Source organism: Corapipo altera, unplaced genomic scaffold, assembly GCF_003945725.1.
Source record: "Corapipo altera isolate COAL_440 unplaced genomic scaffold, ASM394572v1 0, whole genome shotgun sequence".
In the NCBI taxonomy this organism is placed as follows: domain Eukaryota; kingdom Metazoa; phylum Chordata; class Aves; order Passeriformes; family Pipridae; genus Corapipo; species Corapipo altera.
The window spans coordinates 79278466-79287859 of NW_020884872.1; the positions used below are offsets into that span (position 1 = coordinate 79278466).

The following is a 9394-nucleotide window of genomic DNA, read 5'->3' on the forward strand; positions in this document are numbered from 1 at the left end:
GCTATTCCTTTACGTAACTGGAGGTATAAATAAAGCCAGTGGGGGGGATTGCACTCTCTTCCTCTCCGGCGAGGTTCGAGGTCCCTGTTTCGGTTGGGCTTATCTGGAGCCGAGGCCTACAGTGACTGCCATTATCCGCCACACGTGAGGGGAGAGCCTTGGGCCGCATCAGGTCATCCTGCCTGTTCGAAGGGAAGTGGTGAGATTTCTGCTAGTTTGCCTTCGGCTGGCTGTTTGACTTGCTCGGTCCTTGCCCCTTTTTGTCTTTCTCCCTTTCCCTTTCCCCACCTCCCCCCCCCCAGGTGTGTGGTATTCTCCTTTTGTGTATCTGTCTCATATGTAAAAATATATATATATATATTTGCTATAGCTTTGGCTGCTTAGTTTTTTTTTCCCTCTTTTCCCTCTCTGGGAGGCGGGTCCTTGTTGTCGAGTTTCGGGGGACTTGGCAGGAAGCCAGCTCGAAACTTGTACAGTTTTTTACTGTGAGGTTGACTGAGTATTGACACAGGTGTCCCAGAGAGGTGATGGAGTCTCCAGCCTTGGAGATATTCAGAAGGGCATGGGCATGGGTCTGGCTTCTACATGACCCTGCTGTAGTAGGGGGTTGGACTAGATGGTCCAGAACCCCTGGTCTGGCTTATTCAGAAAGGTAGTATCTTTATTGATTAACTGAAGGAAATCTATTTAAACAAGCAGTTGATTCACTTAACTGATGTAGTCACCTGTTCCACTGATGTAGTTTTCTATCTAAAACAAAGGCTACTCTGGTAACAGAGCTTGAATGTCCAACTCCTCGCTAGAGGTTTCTCGGAGAAAGCTCAGCCAAGCAGTCCTCCTTCTCTGGATTCCAAGGCAAAAACTCCTTTATTTGAAAGTCCCGCAGCTTATATGGGCTTGGGGGGAGGGCTAGAAGGAGGAACGTGATTGGGCCACAGTCTGGGGGAAAGGGAGTGGCTTGAGGGCTCCGCTGATCAGTGGGGTGTACAGAGGGACCACAGTCCAGTAACAAAACCAGGGACTGGGGAGGAGCGGATGAGACAGCCCATCATGCTTGTGCAGAGGTGGAGTCTGTGTTCAGGGAGGGGAGGCCACATGGTACTGAATGGGAAGGGGCACTCCGCAGTTACAGAGACCAAGGGAAACCTGTACAACAAAAAAATGCGTATTGCTGCTTTTTCACTCCACTCGATTACGGGGAGCTGCTGCTGTGAAGGACCTGTTTCTAAAGCCGTTCTTTCCAGGTTTCATAATCCTAGCGTTCACTCACAATCTGGTCCTCTGTGTGTTCAGATATATTTAGCTTTCTTTTCATTTCAGCAACACTCAGTCACTGCTGAGTCATATTCTTCCCTGAGCTTACCCTGAGAGCAGTCATTGCCAATCTCCTCTAAGAGTTCTCCCATTGTGGAAATTTGTTGATTGATCAAAATAGTTCCAGTAAATGTGCCCTGGAAAAAAGTTTACTTTACAATAGTTTAGACCGTTGAGATCACAAAGGAAATGGCTATAAGAACAAACAAAGGTGCAAATATCTGAAAAGAAAATGCTAAAACATGTTGTAAAGATGTATTCATGTTTAAGTAGAGAAGAGATTTAAATACAAAAGCAAATAGACAAAACAGAACTCCATGACATTTATTATCAGGTTCTGTTAACATTTTTCTAGAATCTCATATGTGAATACAAAAGACATAAACAACTTTTTTTTCATACTGAAAAATTTTCTTTTGCATCTGATGATGATTTACAGCAAAACTAGAAGACTTCAAGCCATGTTGCAAGTGCCGTCATGTCTAAAAATTAGAGTTTAGGATTGAAATTAGTTCCGCATTAAAAACTGGTAAATGGCAACTTTATTTGTGGGTTCCATTTTTATAACTTTATACAACCCTACTGAAATTTCCACAGCATTTCACAGAATTATGATAGCCAATACACATAACTAGATTTGCAAGTTTAAAATTTAATTTTGGGAAAATACAATAGGCTTAATGGACTATAGCTTTGGAATGTACATGAATACAAAGTGCATTATGTATGACAGAGGAACACAGGAAAATTATTCATCTTCTGTTTATGAACTAGATTACAATGAAAAATTAATCTCTTTTCAGGTTTCTAAAATCTTTCTGTTTTCACCATTTTTTCCATCTCCTTCTGCTAGTTAGAAATATTTAAATATTAACAAAAATTATGATTTTGAAAGTCAATAGAACACAGTGAACACAAAAAGTCACTTAGTTGCTTTAGAAATGTCCTTTTTCAGCCCATGTCTTTGCTAGAGTTTGAGTCTGTTTGAAATAGAATGGGATATTTGTCCTTAAGAAGTCCCACCTCCTTTTTGTGTATTAAACTTTTTGATGCTGCAGTGTTTATAAACTGCTTTCATTATCTGCTATGTATATTTGATAAACATCAAGTCAGAAGTCTTTGGAGATTTCTAATCATTATTACTCTCCTATTAGTCATGTCATGTTATCCATAATGCCTACAGAGCAGAAAAGACTTTGATTTAATGTTTTATTCAAAGGACAAATCCTTCACTGGTATAACAGTCCCTAATGCAAGGTAGATATTAGTTGATGTAAAATGACCAGTTTGTTGCTGCCTGGGATGTAGATTTACTTTGACCCTTTCAACCTGGAGGTGAAAGAGTTTTCTGTTGATGGTCAGTTACAAAACTATCAGTACTAATAATGTTTTTGACATCCTTTCTTGCTCTGATTAATAGTTATATATCCATGCAACTGCTTTGACAACTACCCTCTGCTGGCTTTCTAAAAATACGTTGCTCACTTTTGCTCTCTCACTGAGATATATATAAATAAATAGAGTGCATTTATTGTTTTCCGAATATTTTTCATAAGTATCTCAGGGTTACCTGATTTCATTACATTTGTTCTCTAAACATGTGAAGAGTACAGAACCAGCAGATATAGAACTCACTAATTTAAGGAGAGAAATGAAGTGGCCTCAGATGTAGTTGACATCAATATGGCTGCAACTGTGAGATTTCTAAACTCTGAGACATTGGTATTCACTTTAATGGGAGCAATGTAGGCTCCCAGTAGAATAATTTATTAATGTTCTCCAAAATACTCTATTCAATGAGGTTATTCAGCAAAGTCCAGTGGATACTAGTGATGCTTAAAGTTTTTGTATGGAAAGTCTCAAATCTGACTGCTAAAGCATATCCTTAACGTTGGAAAGACAATTCATGACTCTGGCTTTGGTGAAATTATTTACATTCCAAAAGAGCAGCAAACAATTTCCACATTAGATTCACAGTTATGATAGCTTGAAAGGTTCCCTTGCCAGAACTGTATCAAATGGAGAACTGGACATTTATAAAAAGTTGAAATACAATTTTATTCATAAGTGGTAGAATGTTCCATTTGCTTGAGTAGCAGAAGCAGTAGTGTGATTACTAATTTGGTCCTTCCCATGTGCAACACATCAACAACTAAGAACTAGCACTTGGAATTCCAGTTTAATCAGTGAGTCATTATCTCATATGTGCTAAGTTCTTCTTATACACAAGAAAAAGTACCTTTAATAAACAACAGTTTCAGCAGAGTTCGCAACTACTACTGTCAAGACAGAGCACATAAGTAGTTCCTAATATGACTTCAATTTCATTAATATTTTTAAGGAACTGAATCTAAATAACTATATTTTACTGTCGCTAACATCCTTAGATGACAACTGTAACATCTGTGTTAACCTTGACTTACCAATTTTTATCACGAATTCCATATCTACCATCTCTCCATCATCCAGTTCTGACATGCTTCTGTATCAACCCCAGCCGCAGCTTCCTTGCTATTAATTCAGACACCAGAGGCATCATGAGATGATAAACTACAAGCTGCTCCTACAAACTGCTGCATATCTCACAGATCAGAAAAGCCAGTAAACACCTGAAAAAAAAACCCATAAAAAATGCCGTGATATACGACCAGGACATTAAAGATTTGCTTGATATACCCAGTTCATCTGAGTAAAAGAAAACTGCACCACCAGACTGTTTTCCAGACTATATCTTTGAATGACCTCTGAAAGAAACATATGAAAACTCAGTACAAAAATCAAAATGTGTCAATGATAGTACATCCTTAGCAATTACATACCATCACGAGCTAAAACAAAGTCTAAAAGTTATTAAAGAAATGCTATTTGTATCTTGAAATACATGTTCAAGTCTCCCTTATTACTTTTCAAATGACAGCCCCGTAGAGCAAAATGTAGGCCCTCCAAGGACATCTATATAGATGAAGCTGAACAACTACTAGACACTGAACTGAGCTCAAACAGACCTTTGATAAAGGCTAAACCAAATAATTACCCCTAGGTGAGCAATATTTTTCACAAGACCACCACTTACCAAGATCTCACACTACAGATTCTTAAGGGACAGCTTCAAAGCTTCTTTCCAATCACACAAATCTATTGAATATCCTCAGTCATGGACTTGGGATATAAGAACTTCTCTATGCTGCATTTGTCCTACCCCTGAAGTGTTGGAAGCGAAGTTGGTTGATGCCTGTTTCTCTTTTGCATATAAGTTTAACATGGTTTTCATCTGCTTTATTGTCACCTCCTGCATTACAGCTACCTATCATCCTTTCTACTCAACTATTCTGTAGAAAAGCATCATACTGTACTTAAAGCAACTATCCTAAACCTTTAGGTCCCTTCAAAAGTTACTGCTTCTATTACAGAGCAAATTACTAGCATGAGAACCCAGGAAGCCACCTCGTTGGTTTTTTTCCCCAATTATATAAATTGATCTAATACAGGATCTGTTTAACCTGTTTGCTCATACTGTCATAGATCCAAATCCCAGTGTGACTCCAAATGGCATATGTTATTTTAAAGATAAGCATATTTAATATTTACTGTTTCCAGAATATAGAAAGCTCTAGTCTTTGTCTATACGGATTTTGGCCAGTAACTGTCATTCTCTTTCTTGTCTTATGGTGGACTGTATTGCTAGTGAAAGTTAAGTCAGCTTCTTGGGAATTTCATACCTCCACAAAATTGGTCTTAATCTATAAATTTTGATGTAAAAGTGTGACAAGAAAAAAAAACAATGTCCAAAGGTTTTAGTCTAATCCTCCTGTCTTCTCATTATGCTTCTGCTGATATTTTATTTATAGAGCTTGTTTTTCCTTAATGTAAATTCTTCTGTTGTTATTTTGGGGCTGGGGATTGGATAAAACCATAAGAAAGCTGCTGAGTAAAATGGTTGGCCTCTTTAATGACATATTTAAATTAAAAAAAAACAAACAGGTAAGCAAGCAAACAAAACCAAATAACCAATGATTCCGAAAAAATCGGCATAATGAACTGCCCAGAGGCTTTTGATCTTTGAACAGCAAAGGTATTTATTGACAGTACTGGGAGCAAGCCATCTATTGCTGGAAAAACTTGCTCAAAGGCTTCACATAAAATCAGCAGTTTTTATACAATTTTAGTGTGTGATTAAATGCATATTCAAGTGACTACAACATCTATCTAGACATATTAATAACAGGTGGAATATAGGTGGAGCTCAGGTGGGGCTTGGGGCAGTGCTTCTCTTGGCCCTCAGTTTTGGTGGGAGATCTGCTCTTCATCTAGTGGGTCTGGGGGCTAATCTCATCTTCCTCAGCTTGACCTCTCTTCTTTTCCATCGTTCTCGACCCGCTCACTGAAGCTTAGGAAAAGGGTTGGCTCCTGGCCTGTTTCTTCTATTCAAATGTCTACCTTATCCTACTGCATCTTAATTTATTACCTCTAGACCTATTACATGTTCTTTTACCATTCTTTTAAGTTTTGGTCCAGTAAGTAGAACAGAACAAGTACAGTTCATTTGGATGTTAGTAGCTTGTTAGCAGGCCCAGATTTCTTAGTTAACTCTTTTGGACCTGGCCTCCTATTTCACCAACATCAAATTACTTTTGTGATGGAGAAAATAGAACAACAGACATAATTGCATGAAACAGAGCCTATAAACTAAGAGAAAGCAGAAGATGAACTTCACTATCCAAGTAATATTGTAGATCTTCACAGCAATTAAGGTTAGCATTTGATTGGTTTTGTGGTATCTATGTATGCATTGGTTTTCAGATAGCAGGAACAAACAGACAAGGATTTGGGTTTGTTTCCATGGGGAAGTTTAAGGACAGAATAATTCTGGCTAAACTGGTGGTTGGAAGAAAGCTTGTCTCTAGTTCCTAAAATATTATGCAATGCCCTGCTGAAGATAAAAACCTCTGGAAATGTGAAATATCACCACATAACAACTACTCTTAAGTGAAATATTTAATTTCCTTCTATCTAGAGTCATATAAGTTATGTTATTTTGGTCCCCATTACAGCTGGATTTGGGAGTATTGTCATGAAGTGCTTGTGAGACGGCTAAGTTTAACATCTTCTGTTTTTGATAAAGAGTATGAAAATGATATTGGCATTCTGTATGAATGACTTAGTCAGGACAGTAGGAACTTATGTTCCAAAACCAATTTGTTTTTTGTCTTTTCACAGAATACCAAAATAAGTTGACGTCATGTTTCCAGAACAACACTAGCTGTCCTTTAACATTTAAAGAAGTACTACAATGAGTACTCAAGGCATGTGAATAAAATCTGGCCCTCTGATGTCTCCTAAAATCTATTTTTCCTGTGACTTATGCTACCAGATTTCCATGAATTTTGCTACATGAACCATCTATAAGTCTGTAATGGGTGTTGGTACTTTGGGTATTGTGCAGATAGAGGTGCAGATGGTTTGAATTATCACCATCTCTGTGGACAAAGAAAAAAAAAAAAAGAACAAACTCTAAAACAACAAGGAGAGAATTAATAACTTGACCATGAAAACTGTAAAAATTTTAGTATTACACCATGAACTCCATTATCAGTTTTTCTCTATAGTGGAAATAATGAACAAGCTCCAATTTTCAGTTACTTGTTTAGTTGAAACATATTACACTCACACATTTTTGTTACAGTTTGGCCTGCGTATCATTTTTGAATATCATATGTCAGGGTAAAGCTCGAATTAAACTAGAGTTTATGTTTAATAGTGTGGGAGTAATTACTTGAACTAGTATATGATTTACATAGCACATGTTGTTTTACAATGTACATTCTGTATTTCAAATTATTTCTTCCTTAAAATGTTTATTATTCAGTAATTATCAGTATTGGAAGAGATTACTGTAACTAATTCTGGTACAATTTATACAGTAAGCATAGTTTCTTTGAATGTTAATTATTTTGAAGCATTCTTTTTTTTAGTTTTTCCTCTATATTTTTATGCCTAAAGTAATTATAAAATAATCACTGGATTTTCAAAAGTTTTCACAAGGTTCTCAAATAACGTATGGATGAACTGGTACACAATACACATATAGTGAGAAGAAGGAAGAAGAGAGAAGGGAAAGAGAGAAGCAGTGGAACAGAGGAGAAAGAAGAGAAGGGAGTTGTGGATCTCACTGTAGATATGCATCATGAAAAGGGTTAAGAGTTTTTTTAAGTTGCTTTTGAAAAGCTCACAATTATTGCATGTAAGTAATTAAGTCCCTTTTTGGGAGGGTGTTCTTTTTCTTGTTTTGGTTTGTGGGTTTTTTTCTAATTTGTTTTCTTTACTTTGACTTTTATTTCAGTACTCATTTTTCACACTTTGGTTCAGTCAATTATTTTTAAATTTTAGTATGAAATTTTTATTTATTTATACTTGTCAACATGATATAAAATGACTTTCTATTACATGTTATGGTTCTATATCTTTTACTTCATAATATGATTTGAAGTAAAGCTGATAAAAACCCCATATTTTTTCATAAGAATTATTTGTTGAATGTATAATAATTTTTGGATGAATACTATAGATGTTTGGCACACAGAATCTGTTTATATTTTTTAAAAAATGCTGGGTCATATTTTTTAATATGTTATCCCCATATGTGCCTGTAAGAACTGTTATGATATCCAAAAATGTTTAAAACATTTTCACAGAACACAATGAGGGGGAAAACAAAGAAATTTTATATGTGAATGTGAACTGCTTTTGAGATTCACAGCTTCTGTTAGATGCTAAAATGAACCTTGAGATCACACAACAATTCTATTTCATGAAAACTTCAGATATTTCAGGTTACAAACTGGACTCTTTTTGACAAAACTAAAACAGAAGGTTCACTCCAGGAGAGTACTTAATACACTTCAACTGCTAAAGGGTACTCAGTCCAACTCATCAGGCTAAGCCCATTCCAAATTTAGCTTTTATGAAAGGCACGTAGTGCAGTCATCAGATTCTTGGTAAGAACTGTTTGTGTCTACAAACCCACCCTTGTTGGGCCACACAACTTGCTAAAGTAGTGAGAGCTACATTCTTCAAAGAAGCTCCACAAGACCTTATAGGTACAACCTGTCAAACACTTTGTCCCATTCAGAGGTTTTGGCCCAATATTTTTTATATCCTTACCAATACTAAAGACATTTGATCTGACTTTACAGGAAAGGACCAGAACCAACAAAACATGTATATAACCACAGGGAACTTCAGTCACTCAGCTTATGTGACTCCTATATTATCCATCAGGCCAAAACCCTTTGATTTTCCAGCTGGACACATCCACTGATGTGTATTTCAATGTTTTGCTTCTTTATAGAACACATGATGTTGTTTATAGCTATCTCTAAAACATTTAAAATGGATTATATATAAGACTTATACTAGAGTGAGATGCTTAATCAAAGTAGAGAACACTGTGACTAATGCAATTTAGGTATTTTTGGATATCCACTTCTGTTTGAATAGCCTAAGATCAAATCTGAAAAAGTGAAAATTGTAATAATTTTTAAAATCCTTTTTTAATTGTAGAGTATTCTGCACATGCATAATGTGCAGACGAATTATATGGGTACAAAGACACATATCTATGCTATATCAGTGAATAATTTGTTGCAGTTGTCAAATAATGGGGAAAAATAAAACTATTTTTACTAATTTTTGTTCTGTATCATACTTAAAAGATCACTGAAATAACTTAAAATTGTTGTGAATCATCAGAAAACACAACTATCAAATTTTCCAGAAGGTAACACCCACCTGACTTTACAGAAAGTAACATATATTTGTTCTGAGACTCCAAATCAGACTCCAAATCATCTGCATGTATAGTCAGAAATAGCAAGAAAAATTTTTCAGAAGAATAACAATTGGAATCTTTATTTAAATATGCTCCTTGTATTTCTCTTTCTCTGTCACTGTCCTACTTGTTTCTAAACTGCAGTAGGTTTAGTGCTCTTTTAAAAGTGATAGATCATTTATTCACTGGCTAATCATGTATGTTCTTCATACTGTTGCAGATGTGAACAAACATACTATCATTTCATTTTGC

The 9394-nt window shown here is 36.1% G+C and overlaps 1 long non-coding RNA gene across 1 annotated transcript; it reads right to left on the bottom strand.

Annotated features, from left to right (window-relative positions):
• Positions 1-1839: 1839 nt before the first annotated feature.
• Positions 1840-9166, bottom strand: LOC113948263. Its single transcript, XR_003528072.1, has 3 exons — positions 9103-9166; positions 3738-3923; positions 1840-3323 (listed from the first exon to the last, which is right to left on the bottom strand). It is a non-coding gene; the product is annotated as an uncharacterized LOC113948263 (long non-coding RNA).
• Positions 9167-9394: the final 228 nt, after the last annotated feature.